Below are 13139 nucleotides of genomic sequence, written 5' to 3' on the forward strand. Positions count from 1 at the left end.
CAACAGTTCTCCCAGTCATTAAAGAGTTCTGTTGCCTTATCGGCCCTGTGGGTTTATATCTGAGCCCGCTCTCTCTTGAAGTCATCTGCCCCTGAGCAGCAGAGGCCAACCTCTGGAAGCCCAACCAGACTGGACTCCACCGCCCCAGTCTCTCCCCTGCCCCCCAGCCCTTCAGGTTCTGTCTCTGCTTCCGGCCTGCATCCCTGCTGGGCTCCCCTGAGGCCCCTGTGTCTAGGGTACGTGTCACTTAGGTACGACTTACTTCCAGAGGGCCAATGGCTGCCAGCTTTAGCCCACCTAAACCAGACCCCCAGGCTCTCTGAGTCTCCCCGCAGGTAACCCCCCTCCCTCACCCAGGTCTATGCCCTCCCCTTTATAAATATGTGGGGCCTCTCCCGACAGCATGTAGGACCTTAGTTCTCTGACCAGAGATTGAAGTCGCATCCCTTGCGTTGGAAGGCATTGTCTTAGCCTCCGGCCTGCTGCAGATGTCTCGGGTCAACGGTCCTTGTGTGGAGATTCCACCCGGGGTCCTCAAAAGGAGTCTGGTCAGCAATCAGAGGGGCCAGCAGGCAGAGCAGGGGAAGCAGGATGGGCCAAGAGAAGCTTGGCTGCCGCCTGGGCAAAGCCTGCTGCCTGCTCTCCCCCCGTAGTAAGAGTACTGCTGAGTCACCCCCAGACCCCGCTGGGCCCCATGATGCTTGCAGACTTCACCACCTGCACCCAGCCCCTCGGCCAACAGTGACCAACCCCTCCCAACACGACCCAGGGGATACCTCTTTGCTACAGACCCTGCTTCCCAAGTGGTGCTAGCAGTAAAGAACTAGCTTGCCAGTGCAGGAGATGTAAGAGACATAGGTTTGATCCCTGGGTCAGGAAGAGCCCCTGGAGAAGGAAATGGCAACCCACTCCAGTATTCTTGCCTGGAGAATCCCATGGACAGAGGAGCCTGGCGGACTACAGTCCATGGGGTTGACCAGAGTCAGACACGACTGATGCAACTTAGCATGCACTCCTTAATTATTAGTGACTGCTTATTCAACCACTCAAATCATTTAATAAAAATGGACTGAACACCTACTGTGTACCAGGTATCATTCTACACCTTAGGGACACATGGTGAATAGACAGATGAGGTTCTTGTCTGCCTTGGAACTCACAGTCAACAGGGGACAAACCAGTGATGCTTAGTGGGGTCTATGGACACAGGGCCAGGCAAAAACCTTCGTGTTACTGGTCTCAGACAAGGTAGTACTGAACTCAACAGACATTTTTAGGAACTTCTCTAGCTCTTTGAGTAATTTTATATTTGTTAAGTTTAGTTTTAAAAAAAAAAAAAACAGCCTCTTGTTTATGTTTTCTCCATTTTGTTTTTCTAGTAAGCATTCTTACACTTTACAAGTTCAGTGCAGTTCAGTTGCTCAGTTGTGTCTGAGTGACTGTTTGCAACCCCATGGACCGCAGCATGCCAGGCCTCCCTGTCCATCACCAACTCCTGGAGTCTACCCAAACTCATGTCCACTGAGTTGGTGATGCCATCCAACCATCTCATCCTCTGTTGTCCCCTTCCCCTCCTGCCTTCAATCTTTCCCAGCATCAGGGTCTTTTCCAATGAGTCAGCTCTTACCATCAGGTGCTCAAAGTGCTGGAGTTTCAGCTTCAACGTCAGTCCTTCCAATGCAGAGGTGTGCAATGGGCTAGAAATTTAGAAAAAGTTATCCCCCATTCCAGAAAATTTGAGAAGCATTGCTCTAAACCATAAACTGCAATTCCTGCCATGAAGAACATGGAGAATAACAAGAAAACCTGGTCTACAGAAGGTGGGAGCTGATGGGACCTGAAGGGTGAGGAGGAAACAACCAGGCAAAGAGCAGAGGAAGCTGTCCAGGCAAGGGGACAGCCTGTGCAAAGGCCCTGGGGTGAGTGAGAATCAGGAGGCCTGACATAGGAAGGAAGTCAGCAGAGCTGGAGCAGAAGGAGCAAGGGGAGATGCCGAGAGGTGGGGTCTGATTACTTGGGTGCCCTCAAGAGGCTCCAAGAAGACACCACAGTGTCTTAGGGAAAAGAGTGATGTGTCTGGCTTATGAAGAAAGGCTCCCTCTGCTGCTGCGGAGCAGTGGGTTGAACACAGCAGGAGAGGCCAAGGAAGCCCGCTGGGATGCAAGTAGTTCAGTCTGCAACTGCACCTGGGGGTCAGTGTCCACAGGATTCCAGGAGGGCTTGTTCCTGTGCAGACGTGGGGTGAACACACGTGGCATCAGCACTTCCTACCTGCCCCTCACAGGTAACACACATCAGATCCAGAAAGTCGTCGTGACAGCAGTATCTCAACTGAAATCCAATCCGGAGACAAGGGTTTTCAGATCAGCTTCTTGGAGCACGCAAACCCTTTTATTTTTTAAAAAAAAAATTTTTTTTTTTTTTTTTTTTTGGTTGCACTGTGAGGTTTGCAGGATCAGTTCCCTGAAGAAATTGAACCTGAGCCCTCAACAGTGAAAGTGCTGAGTCTTAACCACTGGAACACCTGGAATTCCCCAAACCCCACTTTTTTTGGCCTTGCCACGACATGCAGGATCTTAGTTCCCTGACCAGGGATCTAATCCTTGCTCACTGCAGTGGAGTCTTAACCACTGAACTGCCAGAGAACTCCCCCAAACCCTTTTAAAAGAAACTTCTTGTGCCTTGGGCATTAATTGATTGAGACAAGATGCTGCCAAGGTGAAATCTGATTTAAAGAAGGATTTCCTCAAAGATACTCTGTTTTTCAACTAAGAAAAAAAGCTGAAGAAAGAAGAAGGGACTTAATTCGAATTCATAATTTTTCTGAAACGTCAGAGGAGAGACTGGGTAATAGAAAAGTTGTCTGAGTGCCCTTCTATCTCTTGATGTTTGTGTTTCCACAACTGGGTGATAATGGCTGCCTTGAAGAATAATGCAAAGACACTATAAACTTCTAAAGTTATCTTGTAAATCACTAAAAGGAAAATTTAATGATTTCAGCATAACTTTATGAATTGTGAATTTTTTTTTTTTTTTTTTTGGCCCTGCGTCTTGTGGGATCTTAATTCCCCAACCAGGGATGGAACCCAGGCCCCTTGCAGCGCAAGCATTGAGTCCTAACCACTGGACCACAAGGGAATTCCCAGAATTGTGATGTCTGCATTCATTTTTTTTTAAATGTAAGCTGTAATTGAGACCCTTTTAACAGGATGGTCTGTAAGTCTTCAGTAATTTGCATGTATCTATAATTGGATGGCTGTATTTCTTTTCTCTGCACTCTACTGCATCAGCAGAGAAGAGTTTGCCAGGCCACTGTCACCGAGGCTGCGGCCCCCTAGTTCCCAGGCATGGACGAGGGTTCCTTAGACCCTGCATGACCTTAGTTCCTTAGGCCAGGCATGGAACCCGGGTCCACGCAGTGGAAGTGTGGAGTCTTAACCACTGGGCTGCAGGGAATTTCCCGAAGGGAATTTTCAAAATAACTTTGCAAATTCAAGTCATGCCTTACAAATAAATGACTTCTTTGTCTTGGGCCTGCCAGGGAATTTCCTGAAGGGAATTTTCGAAATAAGTTTGAAAATTTGAGTCATGCCTTACAAATAAGTGATTTCTTTGCCCTGGGCCTGCCACAAAGCTCTTCATAGATGGTTTCTTCCTTTTTTTCCCCCCACTACGTTTGCTTTATGTATTCCTTTTTTCTTGATCTTTTCCTCTTTTTAAAAAAAACTTATTTTATTGTTTAGTATAGTTGATTTACAATGTTGTGTTAAATTCTGCTGTGCAGAAAAGTGATTCAGTTATACATGTACATATTCTTTCTCATATTCTTTTCTGTTGTGGTTTATCACAGGTTATTGAATACAGTGCCCTATGCTATACAGTTGGACTTTGTTGTTTATCCATTACATACAAAACAGTTTGTTGCTGTTGAGTCACTAAGTCCTGTCTGACTCTGCAACCTGGCGTCTGTAGCCCACCATGCTCCTCTGTCCATGGGATTTCCCAGGCCAGGCATGAATACTGAAGCGGGTTGCCATTTCCGTCTCCAAGGAATCTTTCCGAACCAGGGATCGAATCCGTGTCTTCTGCATTGGCAGGTGGATTCTTTACCACTGAGCCGCCGGGGAAGCCGAGATAATAGTTTATATCTGCTGTTACCAGACACCCAATCCATCCCTTCCTCACCCCCTACCAACCCTCCTTGGCTACCACAAATCTGTTCTTGTCATAGAAGTTTGCTCATTAAGTAAATCTAAGCAAATTCCTGTCAACTATCCAAGCCAAACTTTATAAGTTCTTTGAATTTATTTCATTATTCTAAAAATGATCATGGAAGACCCATGATCACTTTTTAAAATAATTAGAGCTTAAAATCCATATTAAATGAATGCATAGGCTGTCAGTACATTATGTTGACAAGTAAAGAGTTGTGATTTGCTGTTGTTGTTACTGTTTAGTCTCTAAGCTGTGTCCGAGTCTTTGTGACATCATGGGCTGCAGCCTGCCAATCTCCTCTGTCCATGGGCTTTCCAGTAAAGAGTGGGTTGCCATGTCCTTCTCCAGGGTATCTCCCCGGACCTGGGATTGAGCCCATGTCTCCTGCATTGGCAAGAGAGTTCTTTACCACCGAGCCACCAGGGAAGCCCCACACTTGCTGGCGGGAGTGTAAAATTTCAGCTTCCTTCCCAGGAATTTGGCAATACATGGGGAATATGAGCTTTTAAGAAAATTTATATCCCTTATCCTTTTATAAGTGTTTCCTTAAGACAGAATCAGAGATAAAGACAAATATGTTTATACACAGATAAAAGAAGAGGGCAACAGAGGATGTGATGGTTGGATGACATCACTGATTCAGTGGACATGAACTTGGGCAAGCTCCAGGAGATGGTGAGGGACAGGAAAGCCTGGCATGCTGCAGTCCATGGGGTCGTGAAGAGTCGGACACAACTCAGCAACTGAACAATAACATTTTCTATAATAATAATATTTACAAAAAAATGAAAACAGAATCATCCTAAAAATCAGTAATAGAGAATTTACAATATAAACTATGGTGCATCCATATGACACAATATTGTGCAGTTGTTAAAGGCTCATGTGCTATTTGAAAAAGGAAGCAAAATTATATTTACACCATGAACCTTATTTGTTAAACTCACAGTACACATATCCTTAGAAGAGCTTATAGAAACTGTTTAAAGTACTTATTCTGGAGTGATAGATTATGGGTAACTTAATTTTTTGTTGTTTTCTACAGTTTATCTATTTTTTTTTTTTGTAGTTTGTATTTTTTTGGTCGTATTTAAGAAATTCAAGGTCATTACTATTTTATCATAAGACATATTAGAAGTTTTGTAGTTTGGATTTTTTCTTTTTCTTTTTTTTTAGGCCATCTAGCACAGCTAGTGAGATCATAGTTCCTCAATCATGGATTGAACATGCGCCTTTGTCAGTGAAAGCATGGAGTTCTAACCACTGGACCGCCAGGGACTTCCCTGTTTTATACAGTTTTAAAATTCTCTAAAATGAATATGTATTTTTTAAAATATTTGATACTTATTAAAAATAACAATGAAAATATTTAAGCCATCAGTCCTTAGATATCAATTCATATCCATTACTTATATGGATTAAAATTTCTATAATCATGAAATAACCTTAGTCAAAATATTATAGACTTTTAATCAAGGGTATTTCTAATGTTGTTTATTGATCCAAAGAAAGTGTGGTTAATGGGATCTTCAGTACCTTTCCATTATGTAAGTTATTTGCTCATAGCATTTTCATGATTAACCTAACATGAAAAATCTGATTTAGCCCAATGCACTAGCTACTAATCTTACTGGTGACAAGAAAGTCCTGATAAGGATGGGTTGGAGAGGTGAAGATGAGGGCAAGTTTGGGATTTAACTTCACTGAAACCATTTTCTTTGAGGGATTGGATATCTGATCTGATTTCGTTTACTTCAGATCTTTGAACAAATCATTACCCAGGGATGTTAGGGAGGGAAGGAGTTAAGCACTGCTTGATTTAGGATTTGTTTTGGAATCACTTATCTACCGGGCTGTTGAGAACAATAAACATTTTCTAAATACCTAGAGGAATGAAAGTAGACTGCTTTCTAGTAAGAAAGTGCAGGTGAAACTTGGTTACTTCTCTATATTCATTCAGATGAATGTTTGAGCAAAAAAACCCCCTCAAACCAAAACAAAGCATAAAAGTTTCCTTTGAAATTGGTCATCATCTGTACCTGGTGTGTGGCCCTCTCAGACGTCTAAGATGACCTATGAAAAATATTTATTTTGTAAAATAAAGTTCAAAAAGGCAAAGATATCATCAACTTAGACCAAACACTCAATAACTTCTGCAAATGGATTGTCAATAGGCATTGACATATTACACATTCCTCATTTTGGCCAGGGAGGGGTAGAGTTATTCTCAAGGTTAAGTAAAGGTCACTTCTCTCTGCCAACTGCCACTCAGCGGTGATGGAGAAGTAAAGGCTGGAGTTGGGTGCCTGGAAGTTTCACTTAAGAAGCAAATGGCCCCAGTCTGTCTGTTCACTCAGGTCATTTTGTTAGTTTTCCCATAATTGTACTAGATCAGTAGTCAAGTGAACCGACAGATTCATCACTGATAGAATCTCTGAGCTGGGTTGACAGTTCTTTAATCTGTGCCTTCATGGCCAGAGGCCATTATTTCTAATTGCCTTTCACCCTTTCATCTATTTTTCACACACATTAAATTTAATCTTCACATTCAACGATGACTGGGAATTTGATCTGAAGTAGCTACAGGACTATGTTCATAAACTTCAGTAGCTTCAAAAAAAATTTTTTAAGGGCTCATCAAAATTTGAAAGTAGAAAACAAACAGCAATGGCTTTCTAGTGATTTAAGGTTGCTACAAGGTCTTTGGGTTGATAATTCTAATTTAAAAAAAAAATTGCGGGGCCACACTGAGAAGCGTGTGGGATCTTAGTTTCCTGACTAGGAATTGAACCCGCATCTCCTTCATTAGAAGTATGGAATCTTAACCACTGGCTCACGAGGAAGTCCCTGTGTTGATAATCCTAAATATTCAGGTTCTCAAATAATTTGACTCCTTGAAAGAAGAAAAGGAGTGTGCCTCTCTTTCATTGTACTTTCAAAACAATTTTATGGATAACACTTTTTGATGATTCCAGATAGGAACCTCTGAACTTTTTCTTTTATATTTATAAACTCTATACTTTGCTCTTCTATGCTAGGAACTGAGGACCCAAGGTGAATCAAACAAGTCCCCGCAAAATAAAATGGAGACAACAAAGTATGTGTGTGGACCAGCGTGTCTAGCACAGAGGACATCCCAAGAGCGAGGGAAGCAGGTCTCGGGTGTGGCTGGGGAACTGCAGTGAGCATGGTGGAGCAGGGTCTGTGAATGCTGGGGGTTTCCCTTCCCCCGCCTGATTCAACCCTCAGGATTATCCAGAAGCAGATGTGTCCATCCCACAGGTGAGAAGACTGAGGTTCAGGGAGTGAACTCTCCAGGCTCCCCCCACACCAAGTAGAAGGTGAAGCCAGGACGTGAGAACTGGTGTCCAGATGGGCTCTGATCCAAAGCTAAAACTCTTTTTTTTTAAAAATATTTTTATTTTAATTTTTTTGGACTACACTAGTCTTCATTTCTGTGTGTGGGCTAGCCTCTCGCTGTGATTTTTGGGCTTCCCGTTGCAGGGGCTTCTCTTGTTGCCAGGCACAGGCTCTAGGATGCATGGGCTTCAGCAGCTGTGGACAGGCATTTATTTGCCCTGAGGCACGTGAGATCTTTGCAGCCCAGGGACTGAACCTGTGTCCACTGCCTTGGAAAGCAGATTTTTTTTTTGGTAAAAAAAATTAATTTTTAATTGGAGGATAACTGCTTTACAATGTTATGCTGATTTCTGCCATAGATCAACATGAATCGCCACAGGTACACACACCCATGTCCCCTCCCTCCTCCCTCCCCACCCCACCCTTCTCAGTTGTTACAGAGCCCCTGTTTGAGTTCCGAGTTCATACAGCAAATTCCCGGTGGCTGTCTATCTTACATGTGATATTGTAAGTTTCCATGTCACTCTCCCCATACATCTCACCCTCTGCTCCCCTCTCCCCGTGTCCATAAGTCTGTTCTCTGTGTCTGTTGGCAGGCAGATTCTTAACCACTGAATCTCCGGGGAAGCCCCTGAGATGACTTCTTACGGCAGCCACAGTGATGACAAGAACTGGTGGACATGAAGCATAAGAAAGGTGGTGAGCCCAATGAGGAAAAACAAGACATAGAATCATGCTCATCATCACAGGAGGGCCTACTGTGTGCCAGGCATGGTTTATTTTTTTTTTAATTTATTTAAAAAATATCTATTCATTTATTTGGTTGCTCGGGGTCTTAATTGCAGCACATGAGATCTTTCAGTTGTGGCATGAGAACTCTTAGTTGCGTCATGTGGGGACTAGCTCCCTCTTTTTGTTGAGTCGCTGAGTCCTGTCTGACTCTTTACGACCCCATGGGCTGCAGCACACCAGGCTTCCCTGTCTTTCCCTATCTCCCAGAGTTTGCTCAAAGTCATGTCCATCGAGTGGGTGATGCCATCCAACCATCCCATCCTCTGTTGTCCCCTTCTCCTCCTGCCTTCAATCTTTCCCAGCATCAGGGGCTTTTCTAATGAGTTAGTTCTTCACATCAGGTGGCCGAAGTATTGAAGCTTCAGCTTCAGCATCAGTCCTTTCAATGAATATTCAGGTTGATTTCCTTTAGGATTTACTGATTTGATCTCCCTGCAGCCCAAGGGACTCTCAAGAGTCTTTTCTAGTTCCATGATCAGGAATCAAACCCGGGCTCCCTGCACTGGGAACATGAAACCTTATCCTCTGAACCATCAGGAAAGTCTGAAGCATTGTTTTATATACTTCATCTTTCCCTAGAGCTTATACAGTTGGTGTTGTTTTACTCTTGGAGAAACTAGGGCTCAGAGAGGTCAATAACACACCCCAGGTAACTGGCTGGAAACTGCAGAGCTGGGCTTTGAACTCAGGGCTGATTGATGCCAAAAGCTATGTTTTTTATGTTGCTTCTTGGAAGTTGGTCATTCAAATGTGTATTCAGTTCCTGTTTGGATATAACGTTGAACTTTATTAGTATTCAAATTTGAAAATTAAAGCTATCTATTATTCCTATATTTTCTATATAAATATTTAAAAATATTTATTTATGTGCTGTGCTGTGTCTTAGCTGTGGCCTGTGAACTCATAGACATGGCCTGTAGGGTCTTAGCTTTCTGACCAAGGATCAAACCCAGGCCCCCTGCATTGGGAGCATGGAGTCTTAGCTATTGGGCCACCAGTAAGTTCCTCTTTTATTTTCTATATTTAAAAAAAGTGGGACAAGCAGTGATTACCATGCCACATTCAGGCATCTTACTCATTTTTGTTGCTACAGATTTACCAAATTTACAGATTTACCAAAAAAAGAGAGAAAGAGAGAGGAAAAAATATAGTGTCTTTCCCAGGGAGAACAGACAAGCAGAGGTGAAGGCCTCCTTTGGTGGGAGATGTGCCCACGTGGGTGTTTGGGGGGAGGTAGTGTGAAGGGAAGACAAGAGGTTTCCAAGCAGAAGCAACTTCGTAGCCTGGAGACCATCCCTACCCCGGCATTTTGTTTCAAAGGCCCACCGTCTCTCCACATGTGGCTCACGGTCCATTCCCATCAGACTCTCCAAGGATAATGTTAAACATGCAGATTCCAAGGACTTTCAGACTCACTAGAGCTGGGAAGCTGCCTTTTAGCAGCTCCTTAGGTGTTCTCGGCCCCTTCAGAGGGTGAGGATAGACATCCACTCCCATCTGGCAATTGGCAGACTCTCCCAGCAGGAAAAGACGGTGTCTCTGTCTCTAGACCTTGAAGGGAAGTGTAAGGACAGGTTCAGGTGCGGCTGTGGTTGGGCAATACAAAATATTAACAATGGTGACTGAAACAAGATGGAAGGGGATCTCGCCATGTCTACATGCAGGCCTGGGCCATTCGGAGCTGGTATGGTGCCACAACTCAGATCCTTTCTACCTTTTTGTTCCGCTGCTGGGTGGCTTCTATTCCTTGGGTCACTTCACGGTCCAAGGGGACACCTTCGTTTCCAGTCGTTAAAATCCACATGCTGGGCAATAGTATTGAGGAGGAATGAAGAAGGGATGCTTCTTTGAAAGGCAGTTTGTGGAAGTTACACACACTCCCTCCCCTTCCATCCAGGAGAAAACCCCCAGCTGCCCTGCCTTGCTGAGAGCTTTGTTCTGGGTTACCATGTGGAACCATTTCGAAGGGAGCTGGGTGGGGGCAGATATAGAAACTCCTGTGGCCAGGTGGTTGTCCCACCCCAGCGGGGATGACTGCATGTGTTGGCATGAGGAGTCATGCAGCCCCCAGGGCGGGGGCCTTGAACAGAGTGGTTAGTTGGGGCAGGTGGACACTCAGCGCAAGACACATGAGACCTGGGTCATCTTTTGGTGGGGTTGGGAGAGGATGGGACAATGGCAAATACCATGGACTAAAAGTCAGTGTTTTCTCCCATTTTCTTTTTTAAAATTTTTTTGTTTATTTATTTTTGGCTCTGCTGGGTCCTCACTGATGCCAGCAGACTTTCTCTAGTTGTGGCAGGTGGGGGCTACTCCCTGGTTGTGATGCACAGGCTTCTCTTTCATTGAGGTGGCTTCTCCTGTGGAGTGCATGCTCCAGGCCATGTGGACTTCAGTCCTTGTAGCAGGCAGGCTCAGTAGTTGTGCTGCATGGGCTTAGTTGCTCAGCATCATAGGATCTTCCGGCCCCAGGGATCTAACCCATGTCTCCTGCACTGGCAAATGGATTCTTTCACCATCTGCCACTAGGAAGGCTCTCTTTTCTTGGATAGAATAAGAGGTTAATAGTCGAGGGAGGGTGAGGAAGGCCCCCCAACCAATAATTCTGAAATTTTTGTCAGTGATGAACAGTGGGAAACAGGAACACATTTAGCCAGATTCGGGAAAATGGAACACTGTGACATTTCGTATGCTCCAAACGTGAGAAACATCTCGCACCTGGCTGTATTCATCAGGGTTCTCCGGATAAACAGAACGGAGAGGAGGCACACAGAAACATCAGAGGAGATTTATTGTGGATGGGAATCGGCTCATGTGATGATAACAGCTGAGATGTGCTGCAGTCTGCCGTCTGTAAACTGCGGAACCAGAAAGCAGGTGCTGTGGATGAGACTTGCCCGTGCTGGGGGCGGGCAGAACGTCATCTGAGCAAATGCTAAGCGTTTCCAGGAACAGCCTCACGGACAGACCCAGAAATAGTATTTTACTAGTTATCTGGGCATGCCTTAGCCGTCAAGTGGACACATAAAATTATCCATCCCACCAGCTTAAGGGTAGTAGCTGATGTTAATGAGTTTAAAAAGGGAGTGTGTAAATCGATAAGTCTTTTTTGGAAATTAGTCTGGAGTCATATATTAAGTATCTTTAAAATGTTCAAGACAGAGAATTCTCTGGTGATCTAGGGGTTAGGACTGAGCACTTTCACTGCTGAGGGCACAGGTTCAATCCTTGGTCAGAGAACTAAGATCCCACAAACTAGGGGTGTGGCCAAAAAAAAAGAGTGTTCAAGCCTTTTGACCCTGTAATAATTCCAATATAAAGAACTGAACCCACAGGGGCACACTTCCACAAAGATATTTGCTGTTTTGATTATTTAAAATGGGGAGAAACAAGGGGGTAGATGGGAGGGAGGCTCAAGAGGGAGGAGACATTTTTATACTTAGGGTTGATTCATGATGTGCAGCAGAAACCAACACAAAAATGTAATTATTCTCCAATTAAAAATTACAACAATATTTTTTAAAAATTGGTAGTTCAAGATCAAGAAAAATAAGAATTAAGTACTTGGGACTGAATAAACTGATGAGGATGATGACAAAAAAATAAAATAAAATAGGGAGAAACAGGATACCACCTAAGTGGCTAGAATGGAGGGACTATAGTCTTTCTCTCTTCACATTTCTACCTCGGTGACTGAGACAGTTTTTTTGCCTTCCTGGAGAAGAACTGGGGAAAAGGCTTCTCTCTGATCGCCACTTCTTCCCCGCACAGTGTGTCTGTTAGTCGCTCAGTCCTGTCCAACTCTTTGTGACCCCATGGACTGTGGCCCGCCAGGCTCCTCTGTCTGAGGGATTCTCCAGTTAAGAATACTGGAGTGGGTTGCCATTGCCTTCTCCCTGGATCTTCCTGATCCAGGGATCGAACCTGGGTCTCCTGCATTGCAGGTGGATTCTTTACCGCCTGAGCCACCAGGGACAGGTGCAATTTAGCCGACGGTGGAAACAGGCCAAGGCCACTGACCACACACCAGCTGTCTGCTCTCTGCCTGGATTGCTCATGTTGCCACAGAGCACACGCCCTCGCACACGCAGCTGGTCTCACCAAGCCTCCAGGTCTGCACACCCAGCCCCGCTCACATCAGCTGTAGGGACGAGGGCCTGGTTTGGGCTTCAGGCTTATAATGTGGATGTATGCTGTAGTTTTAGTCCTGTTGGGTGCTTCTCCTTCTCCGAAGGGTGGTGAGGGGTGACTGTGCTTCCTGGGAGGTGTGTGCCATCCCAGGAGCATCTCCAAGAACAGAGAGAAGAGGCGGGACTGGGAGCTCAAGCATCCGAGGGCAGGAGGGGCTGCGGAGCTTGGCAGCAGCTGCCGCAGGCTGACTCACAGCTTCCCCTCTGCTGTATGTTGGGCGGGGGAAGGGAACAGGCTGAATAACACAATCGGCGCAATTGGAGTGTGAGTCACTGTGAGGCTGGCGTCATTAGCCCTGGCCACGTGCCCTTCTGCGACCATGACCCCCACCCCAAGCAGAGCTTGGATGCTCTGGATTTGCAGAAATAGTCGAAGACAGACATTGAAGTACTGGAAAGTTTTTCCTCTGGGTCATGGGAAACAGAAAAAATCTTGGCCCACGAATGAACTTGTTCAGGAATGACAACTGTATTTTCCCTACAGTCATCATTTCTGACACCATGGCTCCCTAGGTCCGTGAGGTTTCCAACTCATCTCTAGCACACCTGGGACTTCTGTGGTGATGGGGTATAGTGCGGGGA

This window comes from Muntiacus reevesi, chromosome 8, assembly GCF_963930625.1.
Source record: "Muntiacus reevesi chromosome 8, mMunRee1.1, whole genome shotgun sequence".
Taxonomy (NCBI): Eukaryota; Metazoa; Chordata; class Mammalia; order Artiodactyla; family Cervidae; genus Muntiacus; species Muntiacus reevesi.